This window comes from Engraulis encrasicolus, chromosome 23 (genome assembly GCF_034702125.1).
Source record: "Engraulis encrasicolus isolate BLACKSEA-1 chromosome 23, IST_EnEncr_1.0, whole genome shotgun sequence".
NCBI classification, from domain to species: Eukaryota; Metazoa; Chordata; class Actinopteri; order Clupeiformes; family Engraulidae; genus Engraulis; species Engraulis encrasicolus.
The window spans coordinates 24674822-24690426 of NC_085879.1; positions in this window are offsets into that span (position 1 = coordinate 24674822).

The window sequence follows — 15605 nt, forward strand, 5'->3', positions numbered from 1 at the left end:
ACATTCAACCCATCCATTTTTATTTATTTATTTTATTCTATTTTATATAGAATAAAATGGAGACCAGCATCACCTGCCCTTCTATCGGGACACAATAGAGACCAGCATCACCTGCCCTTCTATCGGGACACAATAGACACCAGATGAGCTCACATGGTTGGCTGCTTAGCATCTTGCCCCTTCTCACAGCACGATTGTTTGTAAACGAAAAACCTATTGTAACGGTGCCACCGACTATATTTTAAAGATTTAAATTATTTTGAGTTGGGCGCCAGGCAGCGAGAACACTGCCGTCGGTTTACTGTAACTGTAACTGACCAGAAAAGAGCTCAGTTTGGCACAAAAGTAATTTTCTTATTTTTAGTGCACTTCTCAATTTTCAAATTGCACAAAGCATTACTTTCAAATCATATACAGTTCATACAAAACAATAATGTCCTTACTTGTTTGTGTGTAGGTGTATGTTTGTGTGTGTGCGTGTGGGTGCGCGCGAGTTATGCATGCACTAGTTGAACGGGAGAGATGGTTGGATGAAGCGGATGAGAGCTGTGAGCAGGAGCGAAGTAAAGAGTTTAAAAGAAGAGCCAGGTGCGCGAAGATTGGAGACCCTTTTTTTTTAACCGTCCTTCTTTACCGATGCATTCCCCAGGTCTGGAGGTGTCCAGACAGCGAAAGTGGTTGGTTTGGGAATTTCCTCCACGTGTGCCTGGAACAAAGCTTGTGTTGTCAACGCCCTTTTCGGTACGCCCTGGTCCACACCTGTTCTCAGACGAGGATCACTTTACGCAGACATGCCCGCAACACCGTTGAGGTCCGAGCTTTTCAGTCTTCACGCACTGGGTCCGGATAAAGGCAATCTTCTTGGCTGCACACTCTTTGCGATCTCTCATGCTGCTTGCATGTGGATGTCTCAACAGCCTCACCGCCATTGAGCTTGAACTTGGCCTACTTATAGACCACACCCGTGATCAGGGGCGCTGCCAGAAATGCTGGGCCCCATGAAAGATTCGAATTGTGGGCCACCTTAAGGGCCCCTCTCAATGCTTGGGCCCCCTTAAGGGCCCTTATCAGTGCTTGGGCCCTTAGAATCTGTACCACTTTTCCCCCCCTAGCGGCCCCCATGCCCGTGATTACGGTTTGCGATGTGGCATGGGAAATGTAGTGAGGAAATGGTAACACTGCTCTCGCTTGAAGAGAAGCAGAGGGCAGTCCGTTACACACTATGAGTGCGTTATAATATGCGACCTTGCCTCCTCCACTTGTGCTTGTGGCCTCGCCCCACCTCCTGGCCCCTCCTCCGTGGAGAAAACGATAAAGTTTCCCAGCTGTCAGCCTAGCCACAACAACTTTTGAGGGACAGTTTTTCATTCACCACCCAATTGCAAATGAGAAGAAGGCTTTACAATTGAGCTTTTGCAAGATATTTAAATATAATGCCGTGGTCAGTGATGTCATCATGACATATTTCTTCCTGGTACGAGGAGACAAGCACAAGTGGAGGAGGCAAGGTCGCATATTGTAATGCACTCAGCGTATACGGAGACACAATAGAGACCAGCGTCATTCATCCTACTACACAGGAGGACGCGAGAGAGACTGGCATCAACTACTCTTCTATACCTGGGTTTACCATTTGTAAAAAATCCTGGTAACACTTTATTTTAGGGATACATCTATAAGCACTAATACATACACTGTTAATGCCTGCATAAGTAACTTATAAGGCATGTACTAAGCAAACGCTAAGGCCTACTAGGTCCTTACTAATTGGTAATAAATCCCTTATTGTGCATGAACAAGACATTTGCGAATAGCCTACATGCCTAACAAATGTTTGATTTTGCTTTGTACATGCCTTACAAGTTACTTATACAGGCACATTGTATGTATTAGTGCTAATAGATGTATCCCTAAAATAAAGTGTTACCCAAATCCTTGGTCGCGCGACCCTGACTGCACACTGTTCTACTTGTCATTGTTGGAAATTGCTGTTGGTCAAAAAAATGAGCTTAGCATCTTGCCCCTCCTCACAACATGAATGTTTCTTAACGACAAAAAACCTATGCATACGGACGGAGACACAAAAGAGATCAGCATCACCCACTCTTCTATACGGGGACATGAGAGAGACCAGCATCACCTGCTCTTACAGTATGTACGAGAGGACACGAGAGAGACCAGCAGTATTTTTACATTCCATCCCATTTGGCAGTGAGCGAGCAAGCGCAGGGTTAATGACCCGTCTCATGCAAGTGGCCCTAAAGGGTGGCCTTGGCGGAAGACAAACACCACACAGCTTTATGTAGGCATATGTATGTATATGAACTGTATCTCTCTCTCTCTCTCCCCCTCTCTCTCTCTCTCTCTCTTTTTCTCTCTGTGAACATCCACCAAGGCATACAAAAATTGACACGAATTATAAAGCATCTCCTTATGCATGCGCACACACACACACACACGCACACACACACACACACACACACACACACACACACGCACACACACAAGGAAGGCTTGAAAGAGCCCTTTATGCTTATGTGACTTCAACACCTCCCAGCGCTTATCCCTCTCTGCCAAATGGAGGGCAAGAGGCGACAAGGAGGTGACGCTCCCATTTGGACACGTTGTCACGCACACACACACACACACACATACACGCACACGCACACGCACACATGCATTCAAACACACACACAGACAGACTCACACGTACAGACACACACACACTGACTGTCACACCACATTGCACACTAGCTACCATTCAGATAAGCACCCACCACGACCACTACCACAACCTCCATCAGCACCCTAGAGAGGACAGTAAGTGTGCGTGTGTATGTGTGTGCATGTGTGCGTGCGTGCGTGCGTGAGAGTGTGTGTGCGTTTGTGTGTGTGTGTGTGTGTCATCTTCACACTACATTACACACTTGCTAACATTCAGATAAGACGCCCCTCATATAAAGGAAATTGAGTGTGTGTGTGTGTGTGTGTGTGTGTGTGTGTGTGTGTGTGTGTGTGTGTGTGTATGTGTGTGTGTGTGTGTAAGAGAGAGAGAGAGAGAGAGAGAGAGAGTTCTTCACACTTCATTGCATGCTTACTACCATTGAGATAAGCCGGCCTCCAAATAAAGTGTGTGTGTGCATCTGTGTGTATGTCTCTGTGTGTGTGTGTGTGTTTCATTTTTACACTACATTTCATGCTTGTTAACATTCAGACGCCCCCAACAACCACCAACCTCAAAAATGTCTGGGTGGTTTTGCGTGCATCTCCAGTATCTCCAGTTTGTATGCTTGCATGCATGCATGTGTGTGTGTACTTTGTATGTGTGTGTGTACTTTGTATGTGTGTGTGTGTACTTTGTATGTGTGTGTGTGCATGCATGCACGTGTGTGCGTGCCTGTGCATGTTTATACGGTATGTTTTTGTCAGTATGTTTGTGTGTGTGTGTGTGTGTGCGCATGTGTGCGTGCCTGTGTATGTTTGTAAAGTATGTGCGTGTCAGTATGTCTGTGTGTGTCTCCATCCTCCTGATGAAGAAAGCAAAAACATGCTGGAGGCTGCCAGGCTGACCCAGGGTAATGGGCAGTCATGGGTAAGCGGCTAGGGCGTCAGACTTGTAGCCCAAAGGTTGCCGGTTCGACTCCCGACCCGCCAGGTTGGTGGGGGCCATAATTAACCAGTGCTCTCCCCCATCCTCCTCCATGACTGAGGTACCCTGAGCATGGTAGCGTCCCACAGCACTGCTCCCTTGGGGTGCCGTTGAGGGCTGCCCCCTTGCACGGATGAGGCATGAATGTAATTTCGCTGTGTGCAGTGTGCAGTGATCACTTGTGTGCTGTGGACTGCTGTGTCACAATGACAATGGGAGTTGGAGTTTCCCAATCCAGGGGTTCAGTAGCCCTTCCATCTTACTCCTCCAGAAGGAAAATCATACCTCGCATCCCATTATTTATATATATCACTAAATGTGCAACATTTTAAAGCCAAATGAAAATAGAGACTTAATTGTACATGAAAACATTGGTTTCATCAAGATAATTTGGATATTAACTTTGTTTTGCTATTTTTCCTTCTTCTGGGATGTTGTGTAGAAGTCTTGTCAATATGGCCGCCATTTTTTCACCTAAAATGGTGAATTGTGCAAGGTCACCACACAAGGTGATATGGGCAGTGTGGACAAAAAATGTGTTGTCCTCATATGAGACCGCAGGATCTCAGGAGGATAAATACAGTCAGGGCCGCTGACAGCTTTGACTGGGCCCGGGACAAAGATATCTTAAAGGGCCCCGAACCCACTCAATACAATGTAATGAGGATCCAAGCCCCCTCTCTCCCTGGGCCAGGGACACGTGTCGTGAACCCTTTGTCCCCCCAGACCCCCACCTACCCTGTCGGCTTCCCTGTATACAGTAGGCCCCTAGTCTCCAAACAAAGGCCCACGGGCCAAATCCGGCCCGGGCATGGCAAACATTTGGCCCGCCATGAGGTCAGAACAAATGAAAACATAAATGTGTGTGATTTTCGATCACTAAAACTTCAGTGGGTCATATCTCTCCAAAGCATTCAGAGTGAGATCTTATGCTAACACTCTCATGACAGACATTAACAAGAAGAGAAAACGGAAAAGCAAAAATCTGTTCTCTGTCCAGACATCTAACTTGTTTCTCAATGGGTTGTGGCGTTGTTTTGGCCCGCAGCCTCGCTTGCTACATACTGTAATTTGGCCCTTGGAGAAAAATAATTGGAGACCACTGCAGTAGGCCCTATATATAGTATATACGAATATAGTAATATATACGATTATATACATCCATCGTTGTCCTCCAGAAGCAATATCATCCCTCACATGTCTCGTTGCTGGAAGGAAGCCCATCTTATCATCTTCATCACTTCACGTCCGCCGTCCGTTTCCTGACAATGGCAGCACTGTAACGTCAGCCTTCACAGCCACCAAGCAATCATTAGAGCCCATAAAACACACACAAACGCGCACGCAGGCACGCACACGCGCATGCACGCACAGCACGCACACACACACGCACGCACGCACAATATACACACACACACACAATACACACACATACACGCACATATACATTTATGATTCAAGCCTCAATGCGTTTAGTTTAGTAGGGGCACTTATGACTCAAGTGGGTGCCTCACGGGGAACCAACAGAGGGGGGACAAAGGGGTCAATTGTTCCGAGCCCAGGGAGAGGAGGGGGCCCAGTATTGGGTCCCCATTACATTGTATGTATTGGGTGGAGCTGGGAGGGGCCCTTTCAGATTAATTTGTCCAGGGCCCAACCGAAGCAGACAGCGGCCCTGGTGCCTCGTCGTAATCAATGAGATTTATTTGATAACCGGGTTGGGTAACAGCAAATGTCAGCTGTCTGTTTAAGACTGATAAGACGCTCGTTTCGTTTGTTCATCACGGAAAGTGGATCTTATGATGTCATGGGCGTGATGATAATGGCGTGTCATTTATTCACAAGGCAATTAATAGTCAGTGATGTAATAGGATGATGTTAATGGTGCTGGTATATTTGTTATGGCTCTTCACAGAGTCAAAGACATTAAGTGTCTGAGCCGTTATGGGTGCGGAGTATGATGGTTTTTAAGTGTTCCTTTAAAAAAAAAAAAGATATATTTTTTTGGTCTTTTTGATAGGACAGTGAAGGTGGTGACAAGAAGCGAGTGGGGAGAGAGAGACGGGGAAGGGCCGGCAAAGGACCTGGGCCAGGAATCGAACCTGGGTCAGCCGCATGGTAGTTGAGTGGCCTACCATTTGGCCACGATAGGGCCTGTTTTTAAGTGTTCCTTATCTGAATTTTGTCTTGCCTGTACACAAACTTGTCCTTTAAAATGAATATTTGACCTTTCCATTGTTTGTAAGTATTCCTCCACTAATCCTTATTATTTTACATCTGTATGTATGTTCATTAAGGAGGGTTCAACCTCCATAGCTATCCATCCTCAACGATGATACTTTATCCTGACTTACGCCCTGTGGCTGCGTTTTGCCAAAATACACGCAAGGAGGGCGTTCTGGTCAGAGACAATCTACATGAGACGAAACACTCCACAAAACATCAATAGAAAGGAATGGGGGCGATTCATAACGGCAAGAGAAGAGGTGAGTTGGTATGAGCGACAGTTTGTAGTTGTACTTCAGCGAACATTATGCTAACGGCTAGGAACAGCCAATTGGAATGCTGGCATGCTTGCATTTTGCCTTTAATGGTCATGCTCTGTTGCTTTTGTCGCTCGCGTGTCGCTCTTGCTATGTACTCTTCTGATGTGTTTGCGGAGTTACTGCATGCTACACAATTCCAAATTTCTAGCTATTGGCACGCCATAACGCCAGACCTGTCGCCAGACCTATTTTACAGGGGCACATGCCTGGGCATTGATTTACTGTGCCGGTATGAGTTTATAAAAATAAAAAAACCTTGCTACCTTGGAATTTAGCTCAAGTTTAGCATATGGAGTAATTTACAGAATGTGCACAAAATAGCACACAATAATAATTAATTTACAAGCTTTTTAAAATAATTTACTGCAAATGTTTTTTATCTTGCCCGCTTCCGCACGCTCGCATTATTTCTCATTGCCCTACTGTGCCCCTGGCCACAATCAGTGTTGCCAGATGTGTCTGATCAAATCCCGCCCAAAAAGGTTCTCAAAAACCGCCAAAATGCACTAAATTCCGCCCAAATTCAACAAATTACATTGACTTCTACGGGCCCAAAACGGTTAAAAAAACAAAACGCCAAATGGCCATTTTCCCCCGTTTTTACCCGCTGACACTCATCCCAAGTAGCCGAATTGGGCGGGCACCCATCCAATCTGGCAACACTGGCCATTACATAAGGAACATACAACAGCTACTTCATTGTTTATGCCCCTGCCAGTTTAAATAAGGCAGTTATCGCACACTTTGGACCTTTAGGAGAGCTTCAATGGTAACGACAGACAGCCCTAATAGTGAACACGACACCCGTGATATCCAAACACTGAACACTTGATGGCTCTTGGCATCCCAAGTGCATGTTAATAACATGTTAGCACAGTGGTTTTCAACGTGGGGGCAGGAGACCCCTAGGGGGCCGCGAGGAGGTGCTAGGGGGGCCGCAGCAGGATGGCTGGGAAAATATAGCACAACAAAAAATAACATACAACAAAAATAAGCTAAGCAATATTCCTATTCACATTCCTATTGATATTATTTTATATCCCAGTGAGACACTGGATCACAGGCCCTCCACTATGGTTGTGAAAGGGGGTCCACAGAAAAAATAATGTGGCACGACCTTGACTGGAATCTACTGGTATATGGGGGGCCTTGTCATGGTAAAGTTTGGGAACCCCTATGTTAGCATATTAATGAACATCCCAGCTAAACAGCTCTCACCAAACCCTTTTCTCTTCTGTTTACCTGTTCATAGTTTAATTATTAGGGCCCTACTGCTCTGTGCTGTGTACCGTATGGCTTCCTCTCCCCCCCACGTAGTCTTGACAGCCGGGGTCGAGGAGAGCGGCAGAGAGTCAATAATTACTCAGCGACGTGTAGTGCGGTGGAGAAAGCAGGCTAGCTAGCCCCGGAAAGGCTCAGATTAAAGCTGACCAACCCACCAATCCCCTCTGTGGTGTGTGTGGTGGGGCAGGGCTGGACTGGCTATCTGGTATAGCGGGCGTTTCCCGGTGGGCCCTGCACCTTCGTAGGCCCCTATTTTCAGAAATGTGCATTTAATTATTTTTAGTTAGTTTAATTATTTTTTTTAGATTACTGAAAATAGGGGCCTACGAGGGCATGGTGCCGACCGGTGAGTCAGTTCTGCGCCACTAATTATGAGGGGCCCCGTTAAGCCAAAAAGTACCCAGGCCCTATTTCTCCCCCAGTCCAGCCCTAGTGGTGGGGGGGGGGCAAGTCTGTGGCATGCTACACGCTAAGTGAAATAACCAGGGAATGGAATGAGAGAAATTGATTGTGCTGTAACGGAACAGCCCCAGGGGTCCCGGGTGTGCCACTGCACACACACACCTGCCTGTCCGCACACACACACATCACATGTACACAGACAAACACAGACATACAGGCAGAGGGACATACACAGGCACAGATAAAGACACACACATATACTGTACACACACACACACACACAAACACACACACACACACACACACACACGTGCACACACACGTGCGCACACACACACACACACACACACATACACACACACACACACACACACACACACACACACACACACACACACACACACACACACACACACACACACACAGACCTTCCACAGACCTACTCCTGATCTTGAAAGTGAATGACAACAACCCCTCCCTCCCCACCCGGATCACCCATCCAACCATCACGGACGAAGACACACACAAACACACTCCTCCACGCACCTCCACCCAGGGCTGCTGACAGCTTTTGCCGAGCCCAGGACAAAATCATTTGTTTGGGCCCCCGATCCAATACCTACAATGTAATGAGGACCCAATTTTGTGTCACCCTCTCTCCCTGGGCCCGGGACAACTGACCCCTTTGTCCCCCTCTGTCGGTCCTTGTTCTCCTCCCATCCCCGGTCACCGTGACTTCCGGATCTGTAGGTAGACGGCCGGCGAGCCCCCATATAGTATCCGGTAGAACAGCGGGGGGGAATTATCCATGCATTTCCGCCTGTCAATAATAGACCAGATAGGCCTGAGGAACTCAGGAAGCCGCTGAGGCGCATGCAGGACAGGTCTGACCCCTGTAGACACCAGTAGAGTCAATCATGCAGATAACGAGGAAGTGGAATCCGCTAGGACTGGGCGGTTAATCGAGTTTTACGGTTTCTCGAGAAGTCTTATGAAATCGATTAGTATTTTGACATATCGAATATATCGAGTTTAGACTGTAAATGCGTAAGATTTCGCCACTCTGATTTCCCTTCTGTGCTGTGGAGCGGTCCACCCCGCCTCCTCCTTGCGTGTGTTTCCCCCCAACAGAGCTGGCTGGCTCTCCCCTCCCCCTGCTCCTCCTCCTCCCCCTCCCCTTGCGTGTAGCGGCGTGTGTTTGTGTTGATAAACTCTTTCAACATGGCGGCGTCCACAGAAGAAGCTGAAACGGCAGAATTTGTTCCAAAGAAAAGGACGAACGGCTCAATAATATGGCGTTATTTCGGATTTAGAGCCTCTGATGAGTAGCATCTCTATAAGAGGCTTTGTGCGTTGGTCCGTCCGTCCGTGACGCTTTTTGTCAGACATATTTGTCCCATACAACCAGAGTGGGGTAAACCGGCTGTGCTAATACAGCCGTGATGCGTTTCCCAATCATTGGAAACCGCTTCGAAATGATAATAAACAACTAAAATATGATTTAAGTGTTTCTAGAAAGTTACCGCTGTTTTTATAAGTGCATACAGTGACACTAATAAGCGTTTATTACTGCCGTTTTCTCTGTTTATCACCGCTGCATACTGACGAGGCACCCCTCGCTTCACAAATAGTGCCGTCTAGGAACAAAGACCGGTTTATTTTCATTCCGCCTGGAAGCGGTCCGGAGCAACGGGCCTGACTGCTGTCTGACTCTAGCCTGGGAACTCCCATACTGCCTTTAGTTCTACACAATTGTGATTAGGTCTGGTCAGTGTTAGCCAGGCAAGTCTGACTCTAGTCTAGCCTTTGATCTCACATGGTTTAAGCATTTTGATGCTTTGTTATATTTTTTATTTTTGTACATATTATCTTCCTTAAAATAACAAACAGAACAAAAAATGACATTGTAATTTCAACATTGAACATCTTTTGGCTAGATAGCCACCGAGCTTTTTTAAAAAAAGGTTTTTTTTTCCCCTTGCATAGATATCGAGATATATATCGTATATCGAGATATAGCAGACACTAATCAAGATTATTGTTTTTCTCAATATCGCCCAGCCCTAGAATCCGCCCAGCTGTAAATCTGGACATGAGTGTTTGCTGTGGTCTTTGCTGTGGGCAGGGCCGCTGACAGCTCTGGCCGGGACAAAGTCATCTGAAAGTACCCCCCCACACACACACACTCAATACATAGTACACTGTAAAACAATGCAGCCAGTTAAACGTGAAAAGCGTAAGCTGCCCTGCTGCCTTGAGTTTGTAAGTTAACTCAACTTGAGAAACCCTCGAGTTGAGTTAAGTCTCGAGTTGAGTTAACTTACAAACTTAAGACAGCAGGGCAACTTACTTTTATACGTTTTACTGGCTTGCAAGGTTTTACAGTGTACGTACGAAGTCCCCCCACTGACTGGGCCCAGGACAACTGAGCCCTTTGTTCCCCACTGTCAGCTATCCTGCCTGTGGTGATTGTGGATGTAAATATTATGAACTATGCCATACGATCAGAGGTTTATGAAGTAGAAGTAGAAGTGAAGAGTTCAGTTGCAAACCCCCCTAAGTGCCTTTTCAGAAAATAATCTTAATTCATTTTTGTTTAATACAAAGCTATCAAAATTTCTCATTTTCTTATTTTATTTAGGTAATATAACTATTTATATGTATTATCAAGTTCATAAATGTAAACTAAACCAACAACGGGGTTCTCTAAAAATATAGAAGCGCAGGTCTTCAGAAATGGAGTTAGGGGGTTTTGCATCTGAACTCTTCAAGTGCTCATACTGATGCAATTGCAATAGCACATGAGCTAGATATACATAAACAGTAATAGTAAGTAACTTCTACCATACTTTTATGCATATCACTTTTATGCATAACATCGCTTTACAGTACATACCATATTCAGATTTGTATCAACTGCAGGCATTCCGGGATGAAAAACAGTCTCACTGTGAGTTTATTTAAACAGCATTTTTTCATTACGTGTAGATTTTGAGACAGCAATGCCAGGGGCAGCACGCAAATGATGTCATCCTACCTAGTGCCTCTTTAACATGCACAACCAGTGTTGCTGTAGGCATAGTGTATGCAAAGAAAGTGGATCTAACAAGAAGCGTCATTTTATTTATTTTCCGGTATCCACTTTATGTCGGGTGAACGCCCCTTTAGGAGACCTTCGGTTAGGAGACCTTCGGAGTCCTGAGGTTGAGAATAAATCAAGTCCCCTTAGCGCTGTAGATGGCGGTAGCGTGCGTCTTGAGCAAACACCTCAAAAATAGAAGAAGAAGGAGGGGACAACGCCCCCTTAGGAGACCCAACTTGAGCCCACGCTTTTGCATTGAGTGGGCGTGGTTTGCGTTATCTTTCTCTTATCCAGTATTTTTGGTGTATGTGTTGAAATGCATGGTGAACAAGGTGTTGAGCTTACCAAACTCATGCTGTCACTAAACTGAGAGCATGACCATAACTACCATTGAGGACACAGAGGTCATGACCTCTGTATTTTTTTTCAGTAATGTAAAATGTATATATGCTGAAAATCGATCTATGACCAACAATGATAAATTCAGTCTGTATACGCCACCCCCATTTATCCTCAAGGCAGTGGTGATTCATGAAAACAAACTTAAAAGTTTGACTGAAGTATTTGAAGCATTCCCAAATGTAGAGTATGCAGTACAGCATGCAGTATTTTTGACCTCATTGTTTGAAAATGTCTGGTTACGGCCCTGACTGAGAGCTTATGCGTTGATGGGTCAGACGGGTCAAGAGTGGTGGGCTGACTGGGAACCAGAGAAACGCGTCTGTGCACAAAAATAAAGAAAACAATTGGATGTAAGGTTCGCTTCCTTTTCTTTGATTCACAACATACATTGTTAACATGCACAAATGTTGCTGTAGGCGTAGTGTATGTGAGGAAAAGCATGTTGAACAAGGTGTTGAGCTTACCAAACTCATGCTGTCACTGAGCCGATAGCTTATGCGTGGATGGGTCAGATGGGTCAAGAGTGGTGAGCTGAATGGGAACCAAAGAAATGACTCTTTCTGTTTGTCTGCCCCCTTTCCCTCCTTCTACCCTCTCTCTTGCTCTCTCGCTCTCGCTTCACTATGCTAGACCTGGCAAACGCCATTACACGCTGAAGGACAGCACTCTTCAGATACTTTCTTTGCTTATTCGGCCACGAACGTTTCGGGCAGAGCCCTTCTTCAGTGTGTAATGGTGTTTGCCATTAACAAACATGCAAACGCTATTACACATTGAAGAAGGGCTCTGCCCGAAACGTTCGTGGGCGAATAAACAAAGAAGAAATCTGAGGAGTGCTGTCCTTCGTTTCATTCATTCAATTAAGTTTTGTGTGGGATTCAGCACCCAGTTAAGAACTGTTAAAATGAGCCTATTTAGGCGATAGTGTGAGCGCGTCTTCTCTTTTTGAAGACCTGTCTCACACCCATATCTCTTTCTCTCTTTCTGTCCTTTCCTTCTTTCTACCCTGTCCTCTCTCTCTCTCTCTCTCTCTCTGTCTCTCTACCCCTTCCCCTCTCTCTCCATCTCTCTCTCTCTCTCTGTCTCTCTCTCCACCACTCTCTATCTCTATATCTCTCTCTCTACCCCTGCCCTCTCTCTCTTCACCGTTCTCTCTATCTACCCCTGCCCTCTCTCCACCGCTCTCTCTCTCTGCCTTTCTCTGAACCCCTGCCGTCTCTCTCTCTCTCTGCCTCTCTCTCTACCCCTGCACTCTCTCCCTCCACCACTCTCTATCTCTATCTATCTCTCTCTCTCTCTCCCTCTTTCTCTCTCTCTCCACCTCTATATCTCTCTCTACCCCTGCCGTCTCTCTTTCTATCTCTTTCTCTCTCTACTCCTGCCCTCTCTCTCTCTCTCTGCCTCTTTCTCTACCCCTACCCTCTCTCTCTCCACCGCTCTCTCCCTCCACTGCTCTCTCTATCTCTCTCTCTCCACCACTCTCTCTCTCTCTCTCTCTCTCTCTCTCTCTCTCTCTCCACTGCTATCTCTCTCTCTCTGCCTCTCTCTCTACCCCTGCCCCTCCCCCTTCTCATTAGTATTCATCACATTAATGTGGCATTTTAGGGGCCTGGCTGCCATGATGATTATAATCTTTAAGTGGTCTTAATGAGGACTGCTAAACAGACCGGTAGCGATACCGATACGTATAGGAATCCCCAAACAGCTACTAAAACAAACATTTACAGCCGAGCCACACAGTAAAAAGAAATCCAGCCTTAATTCAACACTGAGAGAGTCCATTTAACATCCTCTCTAGAGTATATTTGATCCCAGAGTACTCTCTAGGAGTAGAATTAACACTGCATTTTTTATTGTACACTTCATACATTAGTCATCATGTATATGAAGAAGTTTCACTTGCAGCATTAGACACATTTAAAGGGCTACTGTAAGACCCTGTGAGAAACTTACCACCTATCTGAATAAAAATCACACAATAAAAAATGCAGTATTAATTCAACATTTAACAATGTATGAAACATTGTCTAGATTGTACCGTATTTGGTCAGTCCGCGGTCCTCTAAAAATGCAGAATTTTTAAATTTGAATTTGAACTGAATTTTTTTGTCCACTGACCACTTTAGCGTGAAGTCTCCATCAGTTCTGAATCTTTTGTCGAAATAAAATGACTGACATTTGTATTCAACAACAGCCATCCAAGGACATTTTCTCTTCCTGGGTTTTTATAGTGCAACAAAACAGAACACTGTGAACACAGAATCAAGGGCGGAGCTATAGGGGGGGGGGGGGGGGGGGGCAAGCAGGGCATTTGCCCCTGGGCCCAGAGCCCTCCAGTATTGTTGGTGGGGGCCCTATTATGACCATGGCAAGCTGTTTGAGGGGCCCTGTCAATGGTTTGGCCTGGGGCCCTGTGTGAAATTGTTCCACCACTGCACAGAGTAGTACATTCCCCACCCTGGCCTCCTTTAATCCACTTCATATCCTTTTACTGGGTCACGAATTACGTTGCCAGATGATTACCAAGCACCAGATGGCTGTTTGTTTGTTTGTTTGTTTGTTTGCTGATGTGCTTGCTGATGTTTTTGATTACATACCAGACAGAGAGAGAGAGAGCGGGTTGGAGGGAACCGTGGGGAGCAAACTGTTGAATGCTGAGTGTCCTCATACAGGAGGCTTTTTGTACCACGGCACGGCACGGCGTAGCACACATGGTGAGGTGAAGTACAGACACACACACACACACACACACACACACACACACACACACACACACACACACACACACACACACACACACACACACACACACACAGTGAGGTGAAGTACAGACACACACACACACACACACACACACACACACACACACACACACACACACACACACACACACACACACACACACACACACACACACACACACACACACACACACACACACACAGTGAGGTGAAGTACAGAGCTTGGCACAGTCATGCGGCACATTACACAGGTGACCTCCCCAGGGGCCATCACAGCAGGTGTGTGTGTGTGTGTGTGTGCGTGTGCGTGTGCGCGCATGTGTGTGTGTGTGTGCATACGCGCATGCGTCTATGGATGTCTATTTGTGTGTGTGTGTCTGTCTGTTTGTGTCTGTGTGTGTGTCTGCGTGTGCATGTGTGTGTGTGTGTGTTGCATTGCCTGATGGCTGTTCCGATGTGGCCAAATTGAATAAAAATGAATGAAGCACTCTGTGCCTGGCGGAACACATATCTCTCTCTATTTGACCGACCATGACAAAGCCAGATTGTTTCACTTTCAGTGGTCTTGGACACATTTTATTATTCATTGTTTTGTTTTTTTTTCATTTAAAAAAAGAGGGTTTTTTGACCTGATGTTATGATGTTTTTGTGTCTGAAAGAGCTCCATGCTGAGGGAATAGAGAAAAGGTCCCAAAGCATCATGACTGCTTTTACTCAATATCACTGCCGGAGAGAGAGAGAGAGAGAGAGAGAGGGGATTGTACAGGTAGCTGTTAATACCTGCTGGGCATTGCTGCCTGTCGCACCTCCTCCGGTGCCCATGGGTCAGCGAGAGAAAATAAGACTTGTGACACAAACATCTTTATTGTATCAATTACTAGACAAACATAGGCAATACACATTCATAATGCCAGCAGAGGAGGTGCCTTCCTCAACCACCTTCGCAGGTAGCTGTAGCCCTACGCCAGAAACAGATATCGTCAGGTGGTGTCCAGCTTTCTCTGCGGTGTTTCGGCCCTGAACCACAACACCGCCAACTCCAGCCGGTGGGCCGACAGTGAGTGGCCAGTCTCACTGCCAATCTGCTCCTGGCGTACAGCTTGCACCAACAATACATACGTTCCATACATTTGATAAGCATAAAAATAAAAACAGGAAAATAAGGCAGTTGAGCTGTTTGGTGTTCGTTGGCTGCTGGCTTTAACCCCTTCCTAGCAGCTGTGCTCGGGTGCGTTGGTTGCTGGGGCGGCAACAGTGCTGCGTGAAAGGTGCCGAATGCGCTGAATGCTTACTGACGAGTTGTTTGTGAGGCAGTTGAGCTGTTTGGTGTTCGTTGGCTGCTGGCTTTAACCCCTTCCGAGCAGCTGTGCTCGGGTGCGTTGGTTGCTGGGGCGGCAGCAGTGTTGAGTGAAGTGCCGAAAGCGCAAGATGGATGGGAGATAGGCTTGCCGTTCCTTGCAGCTGCTGTCTGGGGGTTAGGTGTTCTTCCCCCAGTTTCT